Genomic DNA, 19,922 nt, shown 5'->3' on the forward strand with positions numbered 1-19,922 from the left:
TCAGTTCATATGGAGGATTTAGGAGTTGGTTTCGCATGAACAAACTACAAAGAAGGATGCATGAAAGATATTTCTGGACTAGTGGCCTGGAAGCTTATTTATACTCAAAATCCTGGGAAACAAAGTTGCCTGCCATTACAGCTAGTCACATAGGAATCTAAAGCTGCATGTAATATCATTATCTTAGAGGGTTATTGTTTTTAAAGCAGTTTGTCATATCTCTTATACTAGACAATTACTGACGGGAGCCATCTAGCATGAGCTATTTTTATAGACAACTCTAGGGAATTTTTGACTCATAGGAAACCCACAGGAAAATGAAGGGAAAAATTCTTCGATGACACTATTCATTTGGTTCAAATTTTCCTTTGATACCAGTTTCAAATTAAAGGGAAAAGACTGGATTTCTACAATCCAAACCGGATCTCCATTTTGAATTCTTTTATAGACAATTTGGACCTTCTTCGTACACGACGTTATCAAACCGATCTCAACACTGACCACTCTGCCATTTTCTGGTGATAGGTTAGAATACAAGGCACGGTGGGTGGGGATGATATATTAACCTAATGTTTCAAGTCTTATTTTGACTTGCACTCTTGTGCTTTTGATGCCCGTTCCTTCCTATCTTCCCCTACAAGGAACCAAATTAGTTAGTGCTTCCTCAAGAACGGATCATGTGCTCATCAACAAGTCACACCTCCTTGTATATATCTTGAGGCAGTGGCTACTTAGGGGCACAACTTGTCATTGATGATTCAATAGCTCACCCGCATGGCTTGAACTCACAATGCCGGCCTCGGCACCAGATTGCTTAGGTGGACGGAAGAGACACTCGTGGACCACCATTAAAAGACTTACAACACAAGAGTTAATTAAAAAAATCATAATTTATTGTAAGTTCATATAGAACTCATGCATCGATCAACCAGGTTCTCACATGTCCTCAAGAATGTGACGAACTACGTACCCACGATCCCTAGCCAATCATAGTCACCGTGCATGAGCATAATGTTTGATGATACGGTCAGAGCAAATTAAATAGTTAATCCACTAACAAACATAGAGCAGAGATCAACATGCAAATCAATATTGAGAATAATTTACTAGCTTCAATCTCTACGATAAAATGTCCCAAGCAGGTTGGGAACACCAACAGTCCTCAATGCACCATTGTTGTTTCCGGTGGTACACACCAAATCGTTGCAAACCAAATAGAGATCGGGCACTGCCACCTCACCCCTCCATCAGGAGGGCAAGAACCGCCAGCTTGAAGACCCACGCACTGCTTGTGCTTGGATACACAAAGCCCCCACCAGATTCACATAGGCTCCGACCGTCTAATCCTTGGGAGGCAATGCCGAAGATGCATCCATTGTTGGTTGTCAAATTCATAACTGCGTCAACTGTGATCCCATGTGTGTCATCACAAGAAGCGCTATGCATTTAGGAACCACGGATGAGGAGATCAGCAGAGGATTATGTAGCTCCACTCTAAATAGTGACAGTGCAAAAAGCCCTCACGACCATACTCACGAGTTGGTGGAGGTGTACACAGTTTAGATAAAAAAACCAGTGGAGATTTATACAAAATCAATTAAGTGTAGATACATAACACAATATAAATAAAAAATACGGTGGTGAAGGTTTGGGAATAAACACAACTATGTATACGGAATCTGAAAGCACGCAACATTGTATTTTTTTTTCAGGGCAAGATGATACTTTCAAAAGAAATTCCCGGGGCTAGAGAGAAAGTATTAATTAGCACCAAAGAAAGCTATGTTTATATACTAAATTAGAAGCACATATTAGTTGTCACGGATGAAAGGATACAATCGATCGTGTGCTTGCATATCCTTTCGTACAACATTTAGGTATTAATTAATACATGATACACACTAAGATGTAAAAACGAATCGTAAAACAAATCAGAGAATGGATGGAGGGAGCACGCGTACTAGCCGTTTGAAACAAACACAAAACAGTATAGAGAAGCCGTTTCCCGCGCAGAATTTCCTATTTTAGCCGCATGAACCTAATTAAGCAGTGGGGTTACACCACCTGATGCTGACACTACATATATACCACCGCGAGCTAGAATACATTCATCTCACAAGGAACTAGCTTGCTCCATCCATCGAGATCTCTCATTCTATTCCTCTCGCTCTCTGAATTCCTTAGCCAGGATCCTTAATTTGCTAAATTCCTTCTGACGGCTTACACCGTCCGCGAGGTGCTGTATCTGTACAGCGTTGCCCGCGCCGCCTACAAGCGTTTCATATCCATCTGCGGCAATGAGGAGCAGGCGAGAAACGCCGTGGCGTTGCTGGTCTGGCTTGACCAGGGCACGGTGTCAGCCATTCATCACATCTCAAGAATCAGCCCCAGCGCCGTGAACGAGGTGGCAGTAGAGGACAACAATCCTCGGTTGCCTTCGTCACCAGGCGTCCATTCTGCCCACCATTCCTTTGATCTCCGCGCTTTGTCAGGACGGCGACATCGACCCGCGCTTCTTCGCATTCCACCAGGATCTCGTCGTCAGGGGCGTCACTGAGTTCCTCGATGGTGTCGGGAAGCTCATATTCGACGACCGTCTACACCTTCTGCTGCGACTCTACGAGACTGGTCTTGTTGGCAACCCACCGGAGCTAATGGCTCCCTACGATAGCCAACCTGTCACCGTGCCTGAGGACTGCCGCTCGATGTTCATCACCTTCTCCAAGGGGATGCCCATCGAGCGGGAGGAGATATTCAAATATTTCAGACAGTAAGTCGATCTCCCTAGCTGCATGCCATCTTCGGTATTTGGATTAGTAGCTAGGATTTTTTTTGTCATATATATAAGTACTATCAAATAATCACATATGGTTTTGATGTTGAATGCAGGAAGTGGGGCGACTGTGTTGTGCGTGTTCTCATGGAGAAGACGACGGGTGGCATGGCACCCAAGTACGGTCGGATCATCTTCAAGAGCGAGGCATTCCTCAGACTCGGGCTCAATGGCAAGCGACTTGTCAAGATCACCATGGGCCACCGTTAGATATGGCTCCGCAAGTATCTTCCAAGGCCGTCAAACACCTAATCATCGACCTCAGATCTATATTCCTCATCGTCCGATCGCCGTGCATCATCATTTAATTACGTTTTCCGATCTCTATGCATGTAGTTGTCAGTAGCCTAGCCAGCCAGCCATACAGACACAGGTGATAGGTCCATCCATATGTAATGGCCGATTGAACCAATCATCATTTTTTTTAAAGGGATATTAATTTGTTGAACTAATAAGACGCCACATCAAGAAGATACTTCAAACAGAGTTCGCACCTGACTTCTACATAAGGATATGCACATAGCCAAATGGTCCAGAAAAAGCGGAACACCGTGAATTAATACAAATCAACAATAAGCAAATTAAGCATGTGCAACTTCCATGCATATACCGTTTTGGATCGTCACGGTAAGAGCTTTGGACCGTTGGATCAAGGCATCAAACCACATACCAGGCTGCCAGTATACCCCACATGAAATATATGTTAATGTTGTATTGAGTTATATTCCACTGATAATCGATCTCTTGGGCATATCCCCCGCCAGACCCTCGAGCTTCATATGCAATTCATTCTGCCCACGATCAGAACTATTTGCGTCCTTGAGATCGCCACTGCTATCTTCTCAGTGCTAGATGGAGTATCCTTCATATCATCCTCTTTATCTAAATCGGATGAGTGCTTATATGCCCCGTGTCGATCTTTGCCCTACCGCCTTGAGCTCAGGACCTCCTTGTCAGCCAAGCAATGGCATATGTACCTAAGGAAAGACTCGTCGATGACACTCTCCACTTTGCCAAAAGCCACTAGCCATACTTGATTTTCTCTGGTTCATGCACCACATTGATTCCTGCATTCCTCCTCCTCCTTATTCTGACCCATCACTCCACATAACACACACAAATATCATCCAATCTTCTCATACTTTAGGTCCATATGTTGTTGCATGGTCCAAGGTAATATGTAGCACCTCGATTGGACCAGTCGTCATACTCCTCTAGCACAAGCATCAAACCACGAAAGAGCCAAGGCCCTTGAAACATTGCTTCTTTCCAAATCCCCCAAACCGAGAAAAAACTTGAACAAAAAACGGTTATCATCAATCTCCCGCAGCACCAATTCCTGCTCCTTCCCCCAGACGAATCACATCGTGTTGAACACGCTAGCCACGTTGCAAGGCTTCGTCGTGTTTACTCTTGCCAGGATCTCAGGAGATATATACCATCCTAATTAATGAATAGGAAAAGCTTATATCATCCCTTACTTAAACAAAGGACCACCTATTTAATTTGTCTAAAACATAGAAAATTTAGGGCATATTTGCTTCGCATCTAACGGTGTTTAAAGTGCATGGATAGTGTAGTTAGTAAAGTGGCCACCACATGTGTCATGGTTTGGCAAGAAAAGTCAACAAGCCACATGTGTGGCAATGAAGGAAACACATGTCTAAGGTATTGTCGCATGGCGGTTAGGCGTGGAAACCTTAGGTCCCTAATAACACTTTCTTATAAATCTACGCGACATGTAGTCCATATAGCTAAGAAAGTTAATGAGCCACACTTGTGACAATAAAGGAAACACATGTCTCTAAATTAAGGTGTTGTAGCACGACAGTTAGGCGTGGAAACCTTAGGTCCCAAATAAAACTTCCTTATTAGTCTATGACATGCAGTTCATATGGCATAGAAAGTTAACAAGCCACACGTGTGCCAATGAAGGAAACACATCATGTCTAAGGTATTGTAGCACGGCTTTAGGCGTGGAAATATTAGGTCCCAAATAACACTTCTTATTACTGTATGACATGTGGTCCATATGGATATTAGAAAGTTAACAATCCACATGTGTGGCAATGAAGGAAACACGTACGTGACTTAAGGTACTGTAGCACAACGGTTAGGCATGTAAACCTTAGGTCCCATATAACACTTCCTTATTAGTCAACAAGCTAGGGTCTCGTACACGAGAAAAACACTTGTCCAAATCATGAACAAGTTAATACAATGAGTTGGCGCTAGCATTTATGGCATATTTATATTGGTCCCGTATTATTATAGTTGAATCAGAACACAAAACATCGGTAAGATCAGGAAACCAAATCCCATAGAGTGTTGACAATACAAACTGACTGAAAGGTGCCCTAGTTGGTTCATCTGTAAAAGCTAAATAGGATAGTGCTACAATTTTAGGCGGCTCAGTTTATAAACCGACGGAGATGCTTTCCAAGCAGGTTGGTTTATTAACCCGTTCAGAGGTAATAACTTTCTAAATAGGTTATTTATTTTCAACCCGGCCTTTCTAATAATCAAGGGTTTAGGATTCAGTTTCACATGAACCAACTAAAAGGGAGGGTGCATATATAAATCCGTTTGTGGTATAGTGGTTTGGAAGCTTATTAATTTACATCCAAATTCCTGAAAAACAAAGTTGGCCGCCATAGTAACTAGTCACATATGAATCTAAAGCCGCATGCAGTATCAATATCTTCGAGGGTTATTCTTCAAAGTCGTCTGCGATAACTCTTTATGCTATAGAAAATTATTGAGAGCCTTCAAGCATGAGCTATATATTTGCTAGACAACTCTCAGGGATTATTGGATTGACAGAAACCATAGGAAATAGGAAACAATTTCTTTGATGGCACAATTCATCGATTTTGTTCAAATGTCCTCCGATGCTAGTTTCAAAAATAAAACAAATGATTTCTATGATCCATTGGGATCACTTAATTATTTTGCATGAAAAAGGAGACGATTTGAACCTTGTTCCTACAAGGCGTAATCGAATCGATTGATCTCAACAAAGGCCACTCTCCCATTTTGGCTTGGTTAGAATACCATCAGGGATTGGGTTGGGGTGGGGTGGGGTGGGTGGTAGGGCCGGGGGAGGGCTATCTTAACCTAACATGCCTTGGACGTCCGTTTTGTCCTACCGTCCCCTCCCAACTTACCTTTGCCGTCCTGCGGACCTAGGTGTGGAGGTGTGGCAAGCACTAACAGGGAGCCAGACTAGCTAGTTTGTGCTTTCTCTCCCAAACACCCTGCGTGTGCTCATCAAGAAGTCCAGGTATCCTTGGTTCCTGTCCCAAACACCCTGTGTGTCCTCATCAAGAAGTCATGTATCCTTGTATCTTCAAGCAGTGGCTCGTGCAGGATGATTTTTTTTGGGCACCATTCATCGTTGATGATTCAAGCTCACCCACATTGCTTGACCTCACAATGGGGGCCCTGGCCTAGATACTTAGGTGGACTCCTAAGGGAAAAGCAACTCATGGACCACCATTAGAGACTTGCAACATTAGAGTAAATTAAACAAATTATAATTCATTGCCAGTTCATATAGAATCAAACGGCCGGGTTTCTCCCATGTCCCCAAGAATGTGACGAACTACGTACTCACTATCCTCAGCCAATCACAGTCACATGCATGAGCATAATGAATGGTGATACAATCGGAACAAAGTATCTACTAAAGAATCTACAGTAAAGATCAACAACATGCAAGTAAAGATCAACAACATGCAAATCAATATTGAGAATAGTTCACTAGCTTCAGTCTACGAGAAAATGTCCAAGCAGGTTTAAAACATAACACCAACAGTCGTCAACGCACCATTGTCGTTTCCAGTCGTACACACCAATTCATTGCAACCAGAACCAGACTGTGCACTGCCACCGCACCCCTCCGCGAGGAGGACAAAATTAAAACCACCGGCTTGATCGCATGCACCCTCGCACTTGGATACACAAAGGCCCCGCCAGATTCACATAGGTTCCACCCGCCCGCCGTGGAAGCCGCCGCCAAAGATTCAAACCGCGTCACCAGCCATCCCATGTGTCTGTACAAGAAACACGGCAGAGTTGAGGAACCATGAATAAGGATAATCAAAGTGTTATGGAGCTTCACTCTTAAGTAGTGGAAATGCAGAACCCTCACGACCATACTCGTGAAGCAATTTCCACTGAAGCTGTCCCAGCTAGACGACATGTCACACCCACTTCTACCGGCGTAGGATGACCCATCATGGCAATAAACGACCTTTGCAGTGAGAACGTTGATGGGCGAGGTTGAGGTCTGGTGGTTGGCTTCCCCGATAGTCACCGGGGTTGTTGAGGGTGATAATCAGACCGAGAACGGATGGCACAATCAAGTATATATATGGGCATAACAAAATTTAGATAAAAAATTATTGGTGCGGGCGCTTACAAAAAAAAATTAAGCTTACGTACATAACACAATATAAATAAAAAATCCGGTGGCGAAGGTTTATGGAAATAAACACAACTATGCATATGGAATCTGAAAGCAGATGGTTCTATATATGCATATGAAATTGGCTAGACAGCAAAGGTGTATATATGTTACATTTGAACGTAGTTTTTTTAGGGCAAGATGGTACTTTCATATATTTTTTCAGGGCGAGAAGAAAGTATTAATTAGCGCCCAGGAAAGATATATCTATATGCTAATAAGAAGCAAGTATTAGTTGTCATCAAATGAAAGGATACAATCCATTGTGTGCATGCATATCCTTTCATACATTTTTTAGGTAGTAATTAATACGTAATACCAGATAAGGATGTAAAAACGAATCCTAAAGCAAACTAGAAAGTGGATGGACGGAGCACGTGTACTGGCCGTTTGAAACGAACACAAAACAGTATAGAGACGCTGTTTCCCGCGCAGGGTTTCCTATTTTGGAGTTAAACCACCCGACGCTGGCACTACAAATACCACCGCCGGGCAGAATCCATTCATCTCACAAGGCACTAGCTTGCTCCATCCATCGATATTTCTCATTCAATTTCTCTCGCTCTCTGAATTCCTTTGCTAATTTCCTTTGATGGCTTACACCGTTCGCGAGGTGTTGTATCTGTATAGCGTTGCACGTGCCGCCTACGAGCGTTTCCTCTCCATCTGCGGCAATGAGGAGCAGGCAAGGAACGCCGTGGCGTTGTTGGTCTGGCTCGACCAGGGAACGGTGTCAGCCATTCATCACATCCCAACCATCAGCCCTAGCGCTGTGAACGAGGTGGCAGCAGAGGCCAACTCCATCCTCGAGTGCCTTCGTCACCAAGAGCCCATTCTGCCCGCCATTCCTTTGATCTCCGCGCTCTGCCAAGACGGCGACATCGACCCACGCTTCTTCGCGTTCCACCAAGATCTTGTCGTCAGGGGCGTCGCAGAGTTCCTCGATGGGGTCGGTAAGCTCATCTTTGATGAACGTCTGTACATGCTGCTGCGTCGCTACGAGACTGGTCTCGTCGGAAACCCGCCGGAGCTGATGGCTCCGTACGACAGCCAACCCGTCTCCGTGCCTGAGGACTGCCGCTCGATGTTCATCACCTTCTCCAAGGGGATGCCCATCGAGCGGGAGGAGATATTCGAATATTTCAGACAGTAAGTCGATCTCCCCTACGATTATTTTATTTATCATATAATATGTATGTCAAATATTCACATATATGGTTTTGGAAGCAGAAAGTGGGGCGATTGTGTTGTGCGTGTTCTCATGGAGAAGACGGTGGGTGGCACGGTGCCCATGTACGGTCGGATCATCTTCAAGAGTGAGGCGTTCGTCGGGCTTGTACTCAACGGCGAGCGACTTGTCAAGATAACCATCGGCTACCGTCAGATCTGGCTCCGCAAGTATGTTCCGAGGCCGGCAAACATCTGATCGTTGACCTCGTCTCCATATCTTCCTCATTGTATCCCGGCCGGCCGACGTGCATCACCTTTACCTTTTTTGCTTATTACAGTAGATCTCTATATGCATGTAGTATATAGTCGCTAGCTAGATAGCTAGTCACACAGATCCATCGATATGTAATGGCCGGTTCAACCCATGAGTTTTCATTTTTATAATATTTGTTACAAAGTGGTTTCTTCTTGTTAAGATGAAGTTTTCTAATTACGATATGTTCTATAAGAAATCATATGTCGTGGCCTCATCATCATTTTCTTGATTTCTCCCCCGAAATCGATCTGCATGGAGGCTCCAGGATTTGTTTTGAACTTGAATAAGCACGTCCTACTTGCATATACCGCTTTTGGATCATCACGGAAAGAACTTTGGACCGTTGGATCAAGCTAGCCACATACCAACGTACAATTGCCGTATATGGATCCGCTCACAATTGATTCTGCCACCATTACGTACGTTTCGTTCCCCACTTGTTCTCCTTTGGGCCATTGCATAGATCATGCCAAATAAACGTATAGCGATGTGAGAGTTATCCAGTGTTAAGTTTCTTCTTGAGTGTGCATCGATTTCGTTACTAAGAACTGCACCTGCATCTAAACAAAGACATGTCTGATAATAATCCCATTTTCCCATTTGCTTTCCCTCCTCTAGCTCACAATATATCTATATATCTTTTCTCGTCTCTCTATGCATCACACCTCGTCGAAAGACGAAAGTCACAAATATCCGCCCCGTCGTCGATCAGTGTAAATCTTCAATCCTTGTTCTCCCTATGCATGACACCGGCCAACTCACTGGAAGCCACTCTCACCGCTTCACAGAGGGACATGCCTAATTAAAGCTTGGCGTTACGCATGACGGCAGAGGTGGGGTACTTTTATGTTCTAAACGTCTGATTATTTGTTTTTGCCTTACAGTTTTCTGCCTAGAATCAAGTATTTAGGGTTCTCTGAATGTTGTCAACTCGTCATCACACGCAAAAACTAATTGAATTGTGGAAAGCATTCCAGTGACAGCAACATTCTGCGTTTGGTAACTGCCATGGATATAACTATTATGGCAAAGGTGATGATATATTTTATGATCCGAACTTCTGATTCTCATAAACAAAGAGAAATGAATCCTTGTGAAACCTATCATTTGAGTGAGTTTAAATTAAGGTTAGTACGGAACTTGTGAGAAATATAATTTATGGTTAACTAATGTACTGCTTTTATTAATTATAGTTCTCTTCCGGGGGTTTTTAATATTATTATTGTGAATCATCATGTAATAAGTAAACAATAAGATGACAGTGAACTAATCATCACTTGACAAGCTTTATCAATCCAGGTTATCTGATTTGTAGGCACAGAAATAACATCATATAAATAACCACAGCTATTGTTGTGTTGTTGGATGATAATACTTCTGATGGTTGTTGCTTTGAAGTGTTTGAGATACAGATAAATGATGCGGTAGAGAGAGGTTGCACGCTTTCTGTGTGTTGCAGTCTCAGTTGTTATGGACATTCCTCTCAACAATATATTATACCAAGAGAGGATGCCTTTGTTGTTGTGCTTATTTCTCCAAAAATATCATGAGATAGGAATTGGTAGATCAGGGCAGTTAAATTAGAAATATTGTTTTATTGTCAGAGTACCTGTAATGCTCATTAGTATTACTTACGTGCCATTATATTGATTGACACCTAATTACATCTTTATTTTTACTGTTTGCAATTTATCCTCATATCGGACGAGAATCGCTAGCTAGAAGTAAATATGTTTCTATTTTTATTTATCTAACACTATGTATAAACCAAGTTTCTATTCCCGTGTCACCATTATTTCGGTATTTTGATCTTCACTTTTCTTACCACATTGGACATGATGGACATAAAAATCATATGCATTTCGTTGCAACGTGCGGGCACCTTACTAGTTATATATAGTAGAATCATTACACCAAACCAATCGGGAAACCAAATCCCGTAGAGTGTTGATAATATGAACTTATACTGAAAGAGGTGCCCTAGTGGGTTTGTATGTACAAACTAATTAGGATAGCATGACTATTTCAGCAGGCTCATTAATAAACCGACTGAGATACGCCGAGCAGGTCGTCGGTTGACCGGGGAAAGTCACTTTCTAGATAGGCTATTTATTTTCAATCAGGTCCTTCTAATACTCGGATCAACTCAATATGGAGGATTAGGAGTCGGTTTCGGATGAATCTACTGCAAGGGAGGGTACATAAAAGCCATTTCTGGTGTAGTGTTCTGGGAAGCTTATTTACTAGTCACATACAAATCTATAAAGCCGCATGTGATATCAGTATCTTGGAGGGTTATTGTTTAAAGCCATTTGAGATAACTCTTATATATGCATGTTTGACAATTATTAATGGGAGCCATCAAACATGAGCTATTTGGTAGACAACATTAAGGCCTTGTTCAGTTTACAAGATTTAGTTTTAGGTCACAAGAATTAATAGGAAAACTATATATCATTTTATGCAACTACTAAAACTTTTTATTTGATGGAGAGGACCTACGTACTAAAACTTAGCAGGGAAGAAACAAATAAGTGAGGTCATATTTTGGACATAAAACCCGATCGAACACCTTAGGCCTTGTTTGGCATTAGTGTTTTTTTTTAGTGTTTCTAGAACTTTATACACTTAAAATTCAAAACACTAAAAACAAAACTATTTGTTTGGTAGGGAGAGATTACAAGGGATTATCCCTATGTTTCCCCCATGAAACACCTCATTTTTGTATCAATTAAAAAAACTTCTCATAATACTGTTTTGGGTGGAAGGATTTTTTTAGAGTATTGGGTGAAAACTAATCCCCTCAGAATCCAATACAGTTGTGACTAAAAAATACACCAGTGCCAAATAATGTCTTAGGAGGTCTCTCATGCACCTAACCTCCCGAGTTGCTTGTTTTCGCAATCTGGCCGTTCGATGATCGGTGAGTAAGGTTAGAGCACAGGGTTCTCCTCCTGTCGTGCGCCACTCCTAGGGCTGACGGTCGACCTCGCCATGCTCCTGCTTGGCGTCAGCACATGCGTCCTTGCCGTTGTAGTCCTCAGGTTGACACGCTTCTGCTCCTCTTCCTCGCCCCGCCCCCGCCGTGCATGCTTGGGGCATCGCCGCCATGCCATGGTGGATGGAAGTGCCAAGCGCGACGCAGTCAGATGCGAAAGGGAAAGAAGCGCAAGGGCCAATTTGATGCTTTGAGAAGAAGAGAAAATTCTTGGGCTAAAAAGAAGAAGAGAAAATTCCTAAAAATACTAAAAACAAAAATTATGGGTATTCTCAAAATATGGATGTGTTTGGAGATGCTCTGAGCCTGAGATAGCTTTTTACTTTTTTTGTCCTAGCCTCGTGCACCGATTTGGTTGACTGGAACTTTTCTGTGATTCTTGAGACAAAATGAAACCGAGGTTGTCACAGAGAAGTTAAGCCCAAATCATGTGAGAAGGCATCATTCCATTATGTAAGGCCCAAGGTGCAAAATTTGCCAGAAAATCGAGTCTTGAGACTCAGACTACAAGCCCAGGTTATGTATTCTATAAAAACAAGCCGAGGTTCTATTCGAGTGTTCCCGGAAAGAAAAAAAAGATCACACCCGAATGAATTAAGAAACAACTAATAGAAAACAAAACTTGCCGCATCATGTTACAACGTAGTCAATTAATTGCTTCTTCAGACAAATGGCAGGCCAGAATGCCAAAGAATAAAACGAAGCAAATTATTAGAGAGATCTTTTGGGCACCCTTTCTTTGTGGAGGTGGCTGCCATGAGTTGCTGGCATATTTGGAATCAGCGCAATAGATGCATCTTTAAGGGTATTAGGCCTAGTTTTAGAACTTGAAAGAGAGACTTTGTTGAGGATATTTCTCTTCTTCAACATAGATTTAAACCACCCCGGGTGGCTCCTTTTCTTCAATGGCTGAGATCTTTACCTTAGCTCTGTAATTATCCCTTTGTACATAACTTTGGTTAATGAAATAGATTTACTGTCTGGGCCTCCCCTACAGTCAAAAAAATAGTAGGCTAGAATGCCAAAGAATAAAACGAAGTTGAATCTCTTCTATGGGTGAGTAAAAAAAGAAAAAGAAAAAGATTTCACCTCCGTACTGGCTAGTGGCTACACAAATGCAACCACAACCGAATCCTCACGGTGGCTGAGAACAGTGAGAATTCCCTCGCAAAAATAAAAAGCTCATTGAGAGAGAGAGAAAGAGAGACTTGATAAGCACATTATGCTAATCCCGTTTGTGTAACAATCCTCTATTTTAGAATTGCCTTGCATACGACGGCAAGGGTACGATCTGCATACGATCAGATACGAGTACGCTTTTTACACAACCCCACAAACTGACTTGGTGTTGATGCGAGTTTTGTCGTAGGAGACTGTCATACGAAATCCATACATGTTGCATTGCTTTTTCTATTTTAGTACCTACCCTTTTCATAGCATATACAACAATAGGATCAACACAGTATGTAACTTACCCACCATGAATTGAATTAAAAAACCTTTTAACCAGGGGTTACCCAATGGCTGTGTGCATTGGTTGATGCAGAAGCCGGGTTTTTCCCTTTTTGAAAAAAAACTCGGGGTTATCCATCTTTTCGGAGAAAAAAACCCTCTTAAGGCTTTCTTAAAACTACATCACCAGATTGGTTAATTATATTTCTGCTGAAGTTTGCGTTCCAAGTATCAGCATCGCATCACGTGGGTTCCAATAATTGGGGGCCTTTTTGCAGCTTTGTTGATTTTGCCCCAGTCTTTAAAGCCTCCCACTTTTTCCTATCCTGGCACAAAGGTGAAGAACAGACAATAAACTAGTGGAATGTGACAAGGAATGCTGCCCCGGGCGTGTGTTATATTTCGATCAACGCATAGCAATAATTTGGCCCTATTGATTGGAAGTAGTTCAAGTGACATCCATCTTTCCTTATACTGTTCTTGAAAGAAAATGAGATGGGACAATAGATGGTGCTCCGGCCGTTTCCTTTATAAGATGTTTTAGTGTTTAAGTAGAACAAATTAGGTCTGATCCAAGTTATAGAAATTATATTAATTAATATCTAGATGGAGTTAATAAAACTAATTTAGAGTTATAAATGTTGGCAGGTTTTTTTATAAATCCGTGCATGGTGTTGTGATGGACTTCCAGCGAACAACTCTCGGTCTCCTAGTGATTTGGCCTCTAGATTTGGCTGGGTCGAATCGGCGTATTTTACAATAAACACATCATTGAACGGATTCGGTGCCGGGGGGGGGGGGGGGTGTTCTCACTCAGGCGTGGGGCAGGACGAGTTTTTTTTTCTAACCCAGCCTCTAATATTTAGGGTAGAAACTCGTTGGCAATCTAGAGATAAGAGAGACGAATTTAGCGTGAAAACCCTTGTGGAGAAAAAACACGGACGCCCGAAGGCGCAATTTCACTATAACATAGGATTACAAACACGAGACGACAAGTTGTCTTTAGGTGCGACTACATGGGGTATATATAGTGGGGAATAAACATGAGTCCAATAGGACAAGAAAAACTAATTGTACTCGTATACGTTGGTCGGTTGGTACCAAAGCAATCCACCAAGAGTTGTTAAACGATTCAGATCACGTTTCAACCGCTGCAATATGCTTTCAGCGATTTCTCCAACAACATGAACTAGACGTGTGAGCAGGTGCTGATGGTAGCAAAGTTGGATGACAAACATCGGTGGCGACAATGAGTACGAGCAGGGGCGTATCCAGCTTGTAGGCTGTGGGGGTAGCTGCCCCCACTCAATTTTCAGTTTCTTCATACTAAACCTACTGTGTATACAGGTTGCCCCCACTCTCAAGTGTCTAATTGGTTCATGAAAACATTTTTGCCCCCTCTCAATTTGTATCCTGGCTCCGCCCATGAGTACTAGGGTTCTCAGGATGAAAACCTGTAGTTTAGCCTTTTTTTTGTTGGTCTTGACTTACATATGTTGTACCTCTATTGAAGATGTTGGATCCAAGTTTCTCTTCAAATGAGACAGCCTTGTGTTTGGTCTCTTACCTAAGAATATTGGAGTGCGGGTGACGATTCTTTTCTAAAAGCGTCATCTTTATGTAGTAGGACGCTCTTTGTTTGATTTCGGTCAGTAGGTTTGTTGTAAGAAATTAAAATGTTAGTTGTGTCACAAGACCATACTTTGGTCTCTTTTTTCACATATATAAAATGATGGGTTGGCTTGAATTTTTGTCATATTTGTACTAAATTATATTCTTTTAGCCCTCTTCGTTTCATGGCACGTACATTTCCACTGCACCGACAGCATACAGACGCCGCAAGATTTTAATAAAGAAACGCTCTCGATACATCGGTATCCCTCTGAGGCTCTGAGACGATGAGATCCTCGTCGACTTCGCATGATACAACTGGATTTTAGCTCACGTAGTAGTACTTTTCTTTCCAAACAAACGGATTGCCACGAGAGCCAAACAACCCCGGCCAGGCACCCACATGCCACAGGCCGCAGCAGCAGCAGCAATTTTTTTTATTTTGCGATGATCATCTTTTTCCTGATCGGCCCCTGCGCACCACGTCTGCCGTCGGCCGTGTACGTGTGGCGGTAGGCTGTGGCATCGTCGTCTCGAAAGCCGCGATGTTTTGACGCTGATTCCGGCGCGTGTCCTGGTCGGAAAGCGAGCCGCTCAGAGGAGCACGCGATAGTGCACTGTACTAGCGACAAAACCAAAGCAAAAGGCACGTCATACTCGGACACGAAGAACCGCACCAGCACGAGCTGTTGGCATCCATCGGCCCGGGAGAGATTGAAGGGGCCGTCCCACCTACTCGCGCTATGGCCCGTTTATTTTCGGCTGCAGCTTCTCCAGAAACCAAACAGTCTCAGCTGAATTTTCGAGGAAAGCTGTTTTTATGGGAAGTTGTTTTGATTTTTTTTCTTCTAAAATTGCAGCTTATTATCTGATTTGGGTAGGAAATGTCTGTAACGTTCCTAGGTTTCAATTATTTCATGTTTAATTCATAATATCATTATTTTCACTGTTTTAATCACAGAATTGACCGATAAGATGAATTCTAAGAAAAAAATTGCTAAGTAGATAATAATGAAAACATAATCACATTGTTTTCTTTGAACAAAGTCTGTACAACAATTCTGTTTATGCACAAACTACCTACTCCACAGCAGTTTTGAAAATTTCTTCTATACAACAATATTAATCTACAATATTCTGATTCACTATATACAACAATATTAATCAACCTCGGAGAGCATACTGATTGAGAAAAGAAAATGAATTGTCCCATGCTTTAGAGAAAAGAATCATAGCACAACATGCAGATTACATATGCATCCACAAACCCAAAAGAATGTTATTTGCATGAACACGGGCAGGGAACAACACTAGCAGTCGCATCTCTCTGCAGCTCGATCTAGATTTTGTCGTAGTCTCGCAGAGGCTAGCTCGTGGAGGCGGGAAGGGGCAGCGGTAGGGAGAGATGTGGATCTGTGGGAGGCGGGAGGCAGAGCGGCGCGTTCGGGGGAGATGTGGAGGGCCGGGACGAGCTCCAGGCCGCACGGCCGGCCGTCGGCGACGAGCTCCGGGAGAGATGGGGAGAGGAAGGTGGGCGGAGATTCGGGGGAGATGGGGGCGGCACTCACCCGAGAGATTGGGATGGAGGGAGGGCGGCGGCCAGCTATCGGGATCGGGAGGGTGGCGGGCGGCGTTGGGGAAACCGGCGGGCGCCCGAGATCAGCGGCGGCGCAGTGGAGAGGAGCGAGTTAGGGTTGGGCGCGGCCGTGCGGGACGAGTGCGAGGGGTCGGGCGGGTCCGGGCTGGGGTTTTCCCTGTTAACTCGGCGGTGGCAATTTCGCCGCAATAACGGTTCGCCTGAGGGCAAATTATTTTTTCCTTGTGCGGAGAAGCTCGGAAAGCTGGTCGAGCGTAGCCGCCCTTTTTACACGTGATTTGAATTGGGCTTCTCGTTGCAGCCCGTTTTTTCTTTTCAAATTCGGCTGGCTGGAACCTACAAGCTGGGCCCATAAGCTGAGGGGCTTATAGGGTCCCTTTGTTTAGGCTGAGGCTTGTGCTTATTTGGCTTCTAGGACCAACAAGCTAACAAGCCAAAACAAACAACAAAAAGTAAGCTAACTGCAAACAACAAGCTCCAGCCTTTTTTTGTACTACCGAGCAGAAGCACCTCCTCGTTCCGGTTGGAGCTGGAGATAAAATCCCATGCCCTTTTGCCCTTACCACTTAATCAGTATTTACCCAAAACTGTCACTCGCAGACGAAACGTTTTTTCTCTCTCGTTGTCCTCCCCACCCCGTCGACACAACTCCCGACTTCCCGAGCGAACCAATCTCGCGCCGCCTGCCCGCCTCCACCGTTTCCGCCCCCGCCGGCCCGCCCCCGCGTGGCCCGCCTCCTGCTCCTCCCCCGTCGGCCCTCCTCCTGCTCCATCGACCCACGGTCCTCCACCAGCCCGCCTCCGCCGGTTCCGCCCCCGCGGCCCGCCTCCTGCTCCTCCCCCGCCTCATTCCTCACTCCGTAATGTAATTGAGCGCTCATTTGGTGTGTTGAAGCAAAAGTGGCGCATCTTACTGGATATCCTGAGTTACCCAGTAAAGAAGCAAACCAAGATTATCATCGCTTGCATGGCACTTCATAACTTCATTAGAGAGAGTGAGATATTCAATGAGGATTTTGATAAGTGTGACCGTGATGAGAACTACATGCCACCAGGGCATGTGGTTGTCACAAATGGGTGGAACCATGAGGGACAAGGCAATGTGAACATGAATGCCACTCGTGAAGCTATTGCGGATGGACTGATGGCCGATAGGAAATAATTAAGATATGGAAAAATGTACTTAATATTAGTATTCTCTGTTATGACATTGTATGGTTCACTTTTGGACTACGATTAATTATGACAGTGGATCCATTAGTAGTATATTTCTCATTGTTAAAGTAAAATAATACTATTTTACGCCAAAACTGACTCTTAAACTCGTCATTTGCGCTTACATCATCAAACTCAACGTTTAATCAACAATTGCAGCTTACAAGGGTATTACAGACATTCTACTTTCATACAGGAGCAGCCACAGTTTCTCTGTCATGCTAAACGAACAGCAAGTCAGGTTCAGCTCCAGCAGAAAATTAGTTTTTTCCAGCTCCAGCTAGCTTGAGTTCAGCTACAGCGTAAACAAACAAAGGCAGCATATTCCTCCCCCTTTGCTCCCGGTCCTGCATGCGCGATCGATCCAACAAGACATCACCAATCCACTGCAGCGTGTATCTCTACTTCTCGTTTTGTCTTCGTTTGTTGTTGGTCAGTCGGATACATTCACCGAGTTAATTAGGAGTGTTGTCGCGTGTAGTATCCACCAAGTATATTCCCCGCCCCCCGTAAGTAAAACCAGCAGCAACCTGCAGTCGTATCTCACAAATACACGTATACGTACGAGTATGCACAAAAGACAAGCACACGTACACGTATACGACTATGCTCCGTATAATATATCCACAAAGCGTGCTAGTAGTAATTTAGTTTGGCCTATTTTTACCAAGCGTCTCGCGTGTCGGTTATTCTGCAACGGAATCATCATCCTTGTCTTGTCTCGTTACATTTCTCAGTAAACATTGTTTATGAGACGGCGTAAAAGAGACTTTGTTCCATTGATGTGACATGATCCGTGTCATTCTTTCCCATCGCTGGCTGCGACGTGACCGCCGCGTTTCGGAGTTTCGAGGTTGGGACTTTTTTTTTCACTCACACTATATTTTGCAAAACTGTTTTTCGTTTTTGCCTGCTTGCGTCACCACATAGGTCAACTCGTAGGAACGCGTCTTTGTTTTCGTAGGGAGAAAGGTGGGAGCAGTATAGTGCATGCCGCCCGTAAGGCATGGAATATGCCGTACAGTTTTGTGCTCGGAGTCAGAGGTGAGCTTCTCAACGTATCCGGACAGCATTTCGATCATCAGTTTTTTTTTGTTTTTGGGTTTTCAATCCCGATGTTGACCCACTTTTCTGTCTCTGTAGACAAAAGGCCGGGAATAAATGTCGATGTATGTCCAAATCAGACCTACAAAGTCAAAAAGAATTTAGCGGAATAATGAGTGTTCACTAGTACAAAACAATGTATATCTCACGGCCTATCACTGTCGGTCGCGCTACCGACCGCCACTGATGAATACACAGAGGTCTGTCCATCTTCGACCCGCCAAACATCAGTGACGGGCCACGCGCCCGCCACTGATGATGGGATCATCACTAACGATTGGAGCGACCGTTAGTGATGATGACCATCATTACTGGCAGGAAGTTAGTGACGGCCGTCCTGCCCGTTAGTGATGCGGTTTTTCGACCGTTACTGATGACCTTTTCTGTAGCAGTGGTTTCACAGAATCATACTATACCATGAGCACGGCATAATCTATGTAGAAACAGGCTAGTCCATTCTTACACAACACGCCATCCATAAATATGCTTGAATCGTGCAAAAATCCTTGGCATGCTTGATTTTATTTTTGCACAATTTGAAACCGCATATATGCAAATTATTTCATATAAGATATCCCCTATTAAATTTGGTTCTGGAGATAAGATCAAGTGAATTTCCGTATAAATTTCAGTTTTGTTATTGAGATATCATTTTCTTAGTTATCATGGCCGTTGGATCTTTAGAGAAGAGAGTGAAGATCACCCAGATATTAATTCAACTATTTTGATGTTTCGATCGAGATTAAAGTCTTTTGGTTAAAAGTCTAAGTATAACAAAAAGGGAAGTAGTTTAGTTTGAAAATAAAACGAAACAAGCTCTTAAAATACATTTTTTTAAGAAATAAAAAAATCTCCCAGAGTTCCTATGAAACAGTACTCCCTCTTTTTTGTTATAGATACATTCATATTTGGTCTAATTTGAGTAACTTAGTATGAGAGCGAGTACTACACAAAGACCTGCATTGCAAAACTGGATTAGATAACCAGTGGGGCAACAGAAAGAAAAGCTCAAAAGAGGATACAGAAAAGGAGCGGAGAGAGCGACGGGCGCATGGGGCGCCACTAACAAGCGGCGAGGGAGGGAAATGGGAATCCAAAACCAAATCAAACTCTCTTAAAAACCAAAACGCGACCGAACAAAACAAGAAGGCAGGCAGG

At 43.4% G+C, this 19,922-nt stretch overlaps 1 long non-coding RNA gene across 1 annotated transcript; it reads right to left on the bottom strand.

The window, feature by feature from the left end:
* Positions 1-6,353: 6,353 nt before the first annotated feature.
* Positions 6,354-7,057, bottom strand: LOC112271884. The gene is made up of 2 exons (XR_002965404.1): positions 6,995-7,057; positions 6,354-6,888 (listed from the first exon to the last, which is right to left on the bottom strand). It is a non-coding gene; the product is annotated as an uncharacterized LOC112271884 (long non-coding RNA).
* Between the last annotated feature and the right edge of the window lie 12,865 nt (positions 7,058-19,922).

Source organism: Brachypodium distachyon, chromosome 3 (genome assembly GCF_000005505.3).
Source record: "Brachypodium distachyon strain Bd21 chromosome 3, Brachypodium_distachyon_v3.0, whole genome shotgun sequence".
NCBI lineage: Eukaryota > Viridiplantae > Streptophyta > Magnoliopsida > Poales > Poaceae > Brachypodium > Brachypodium distachyon.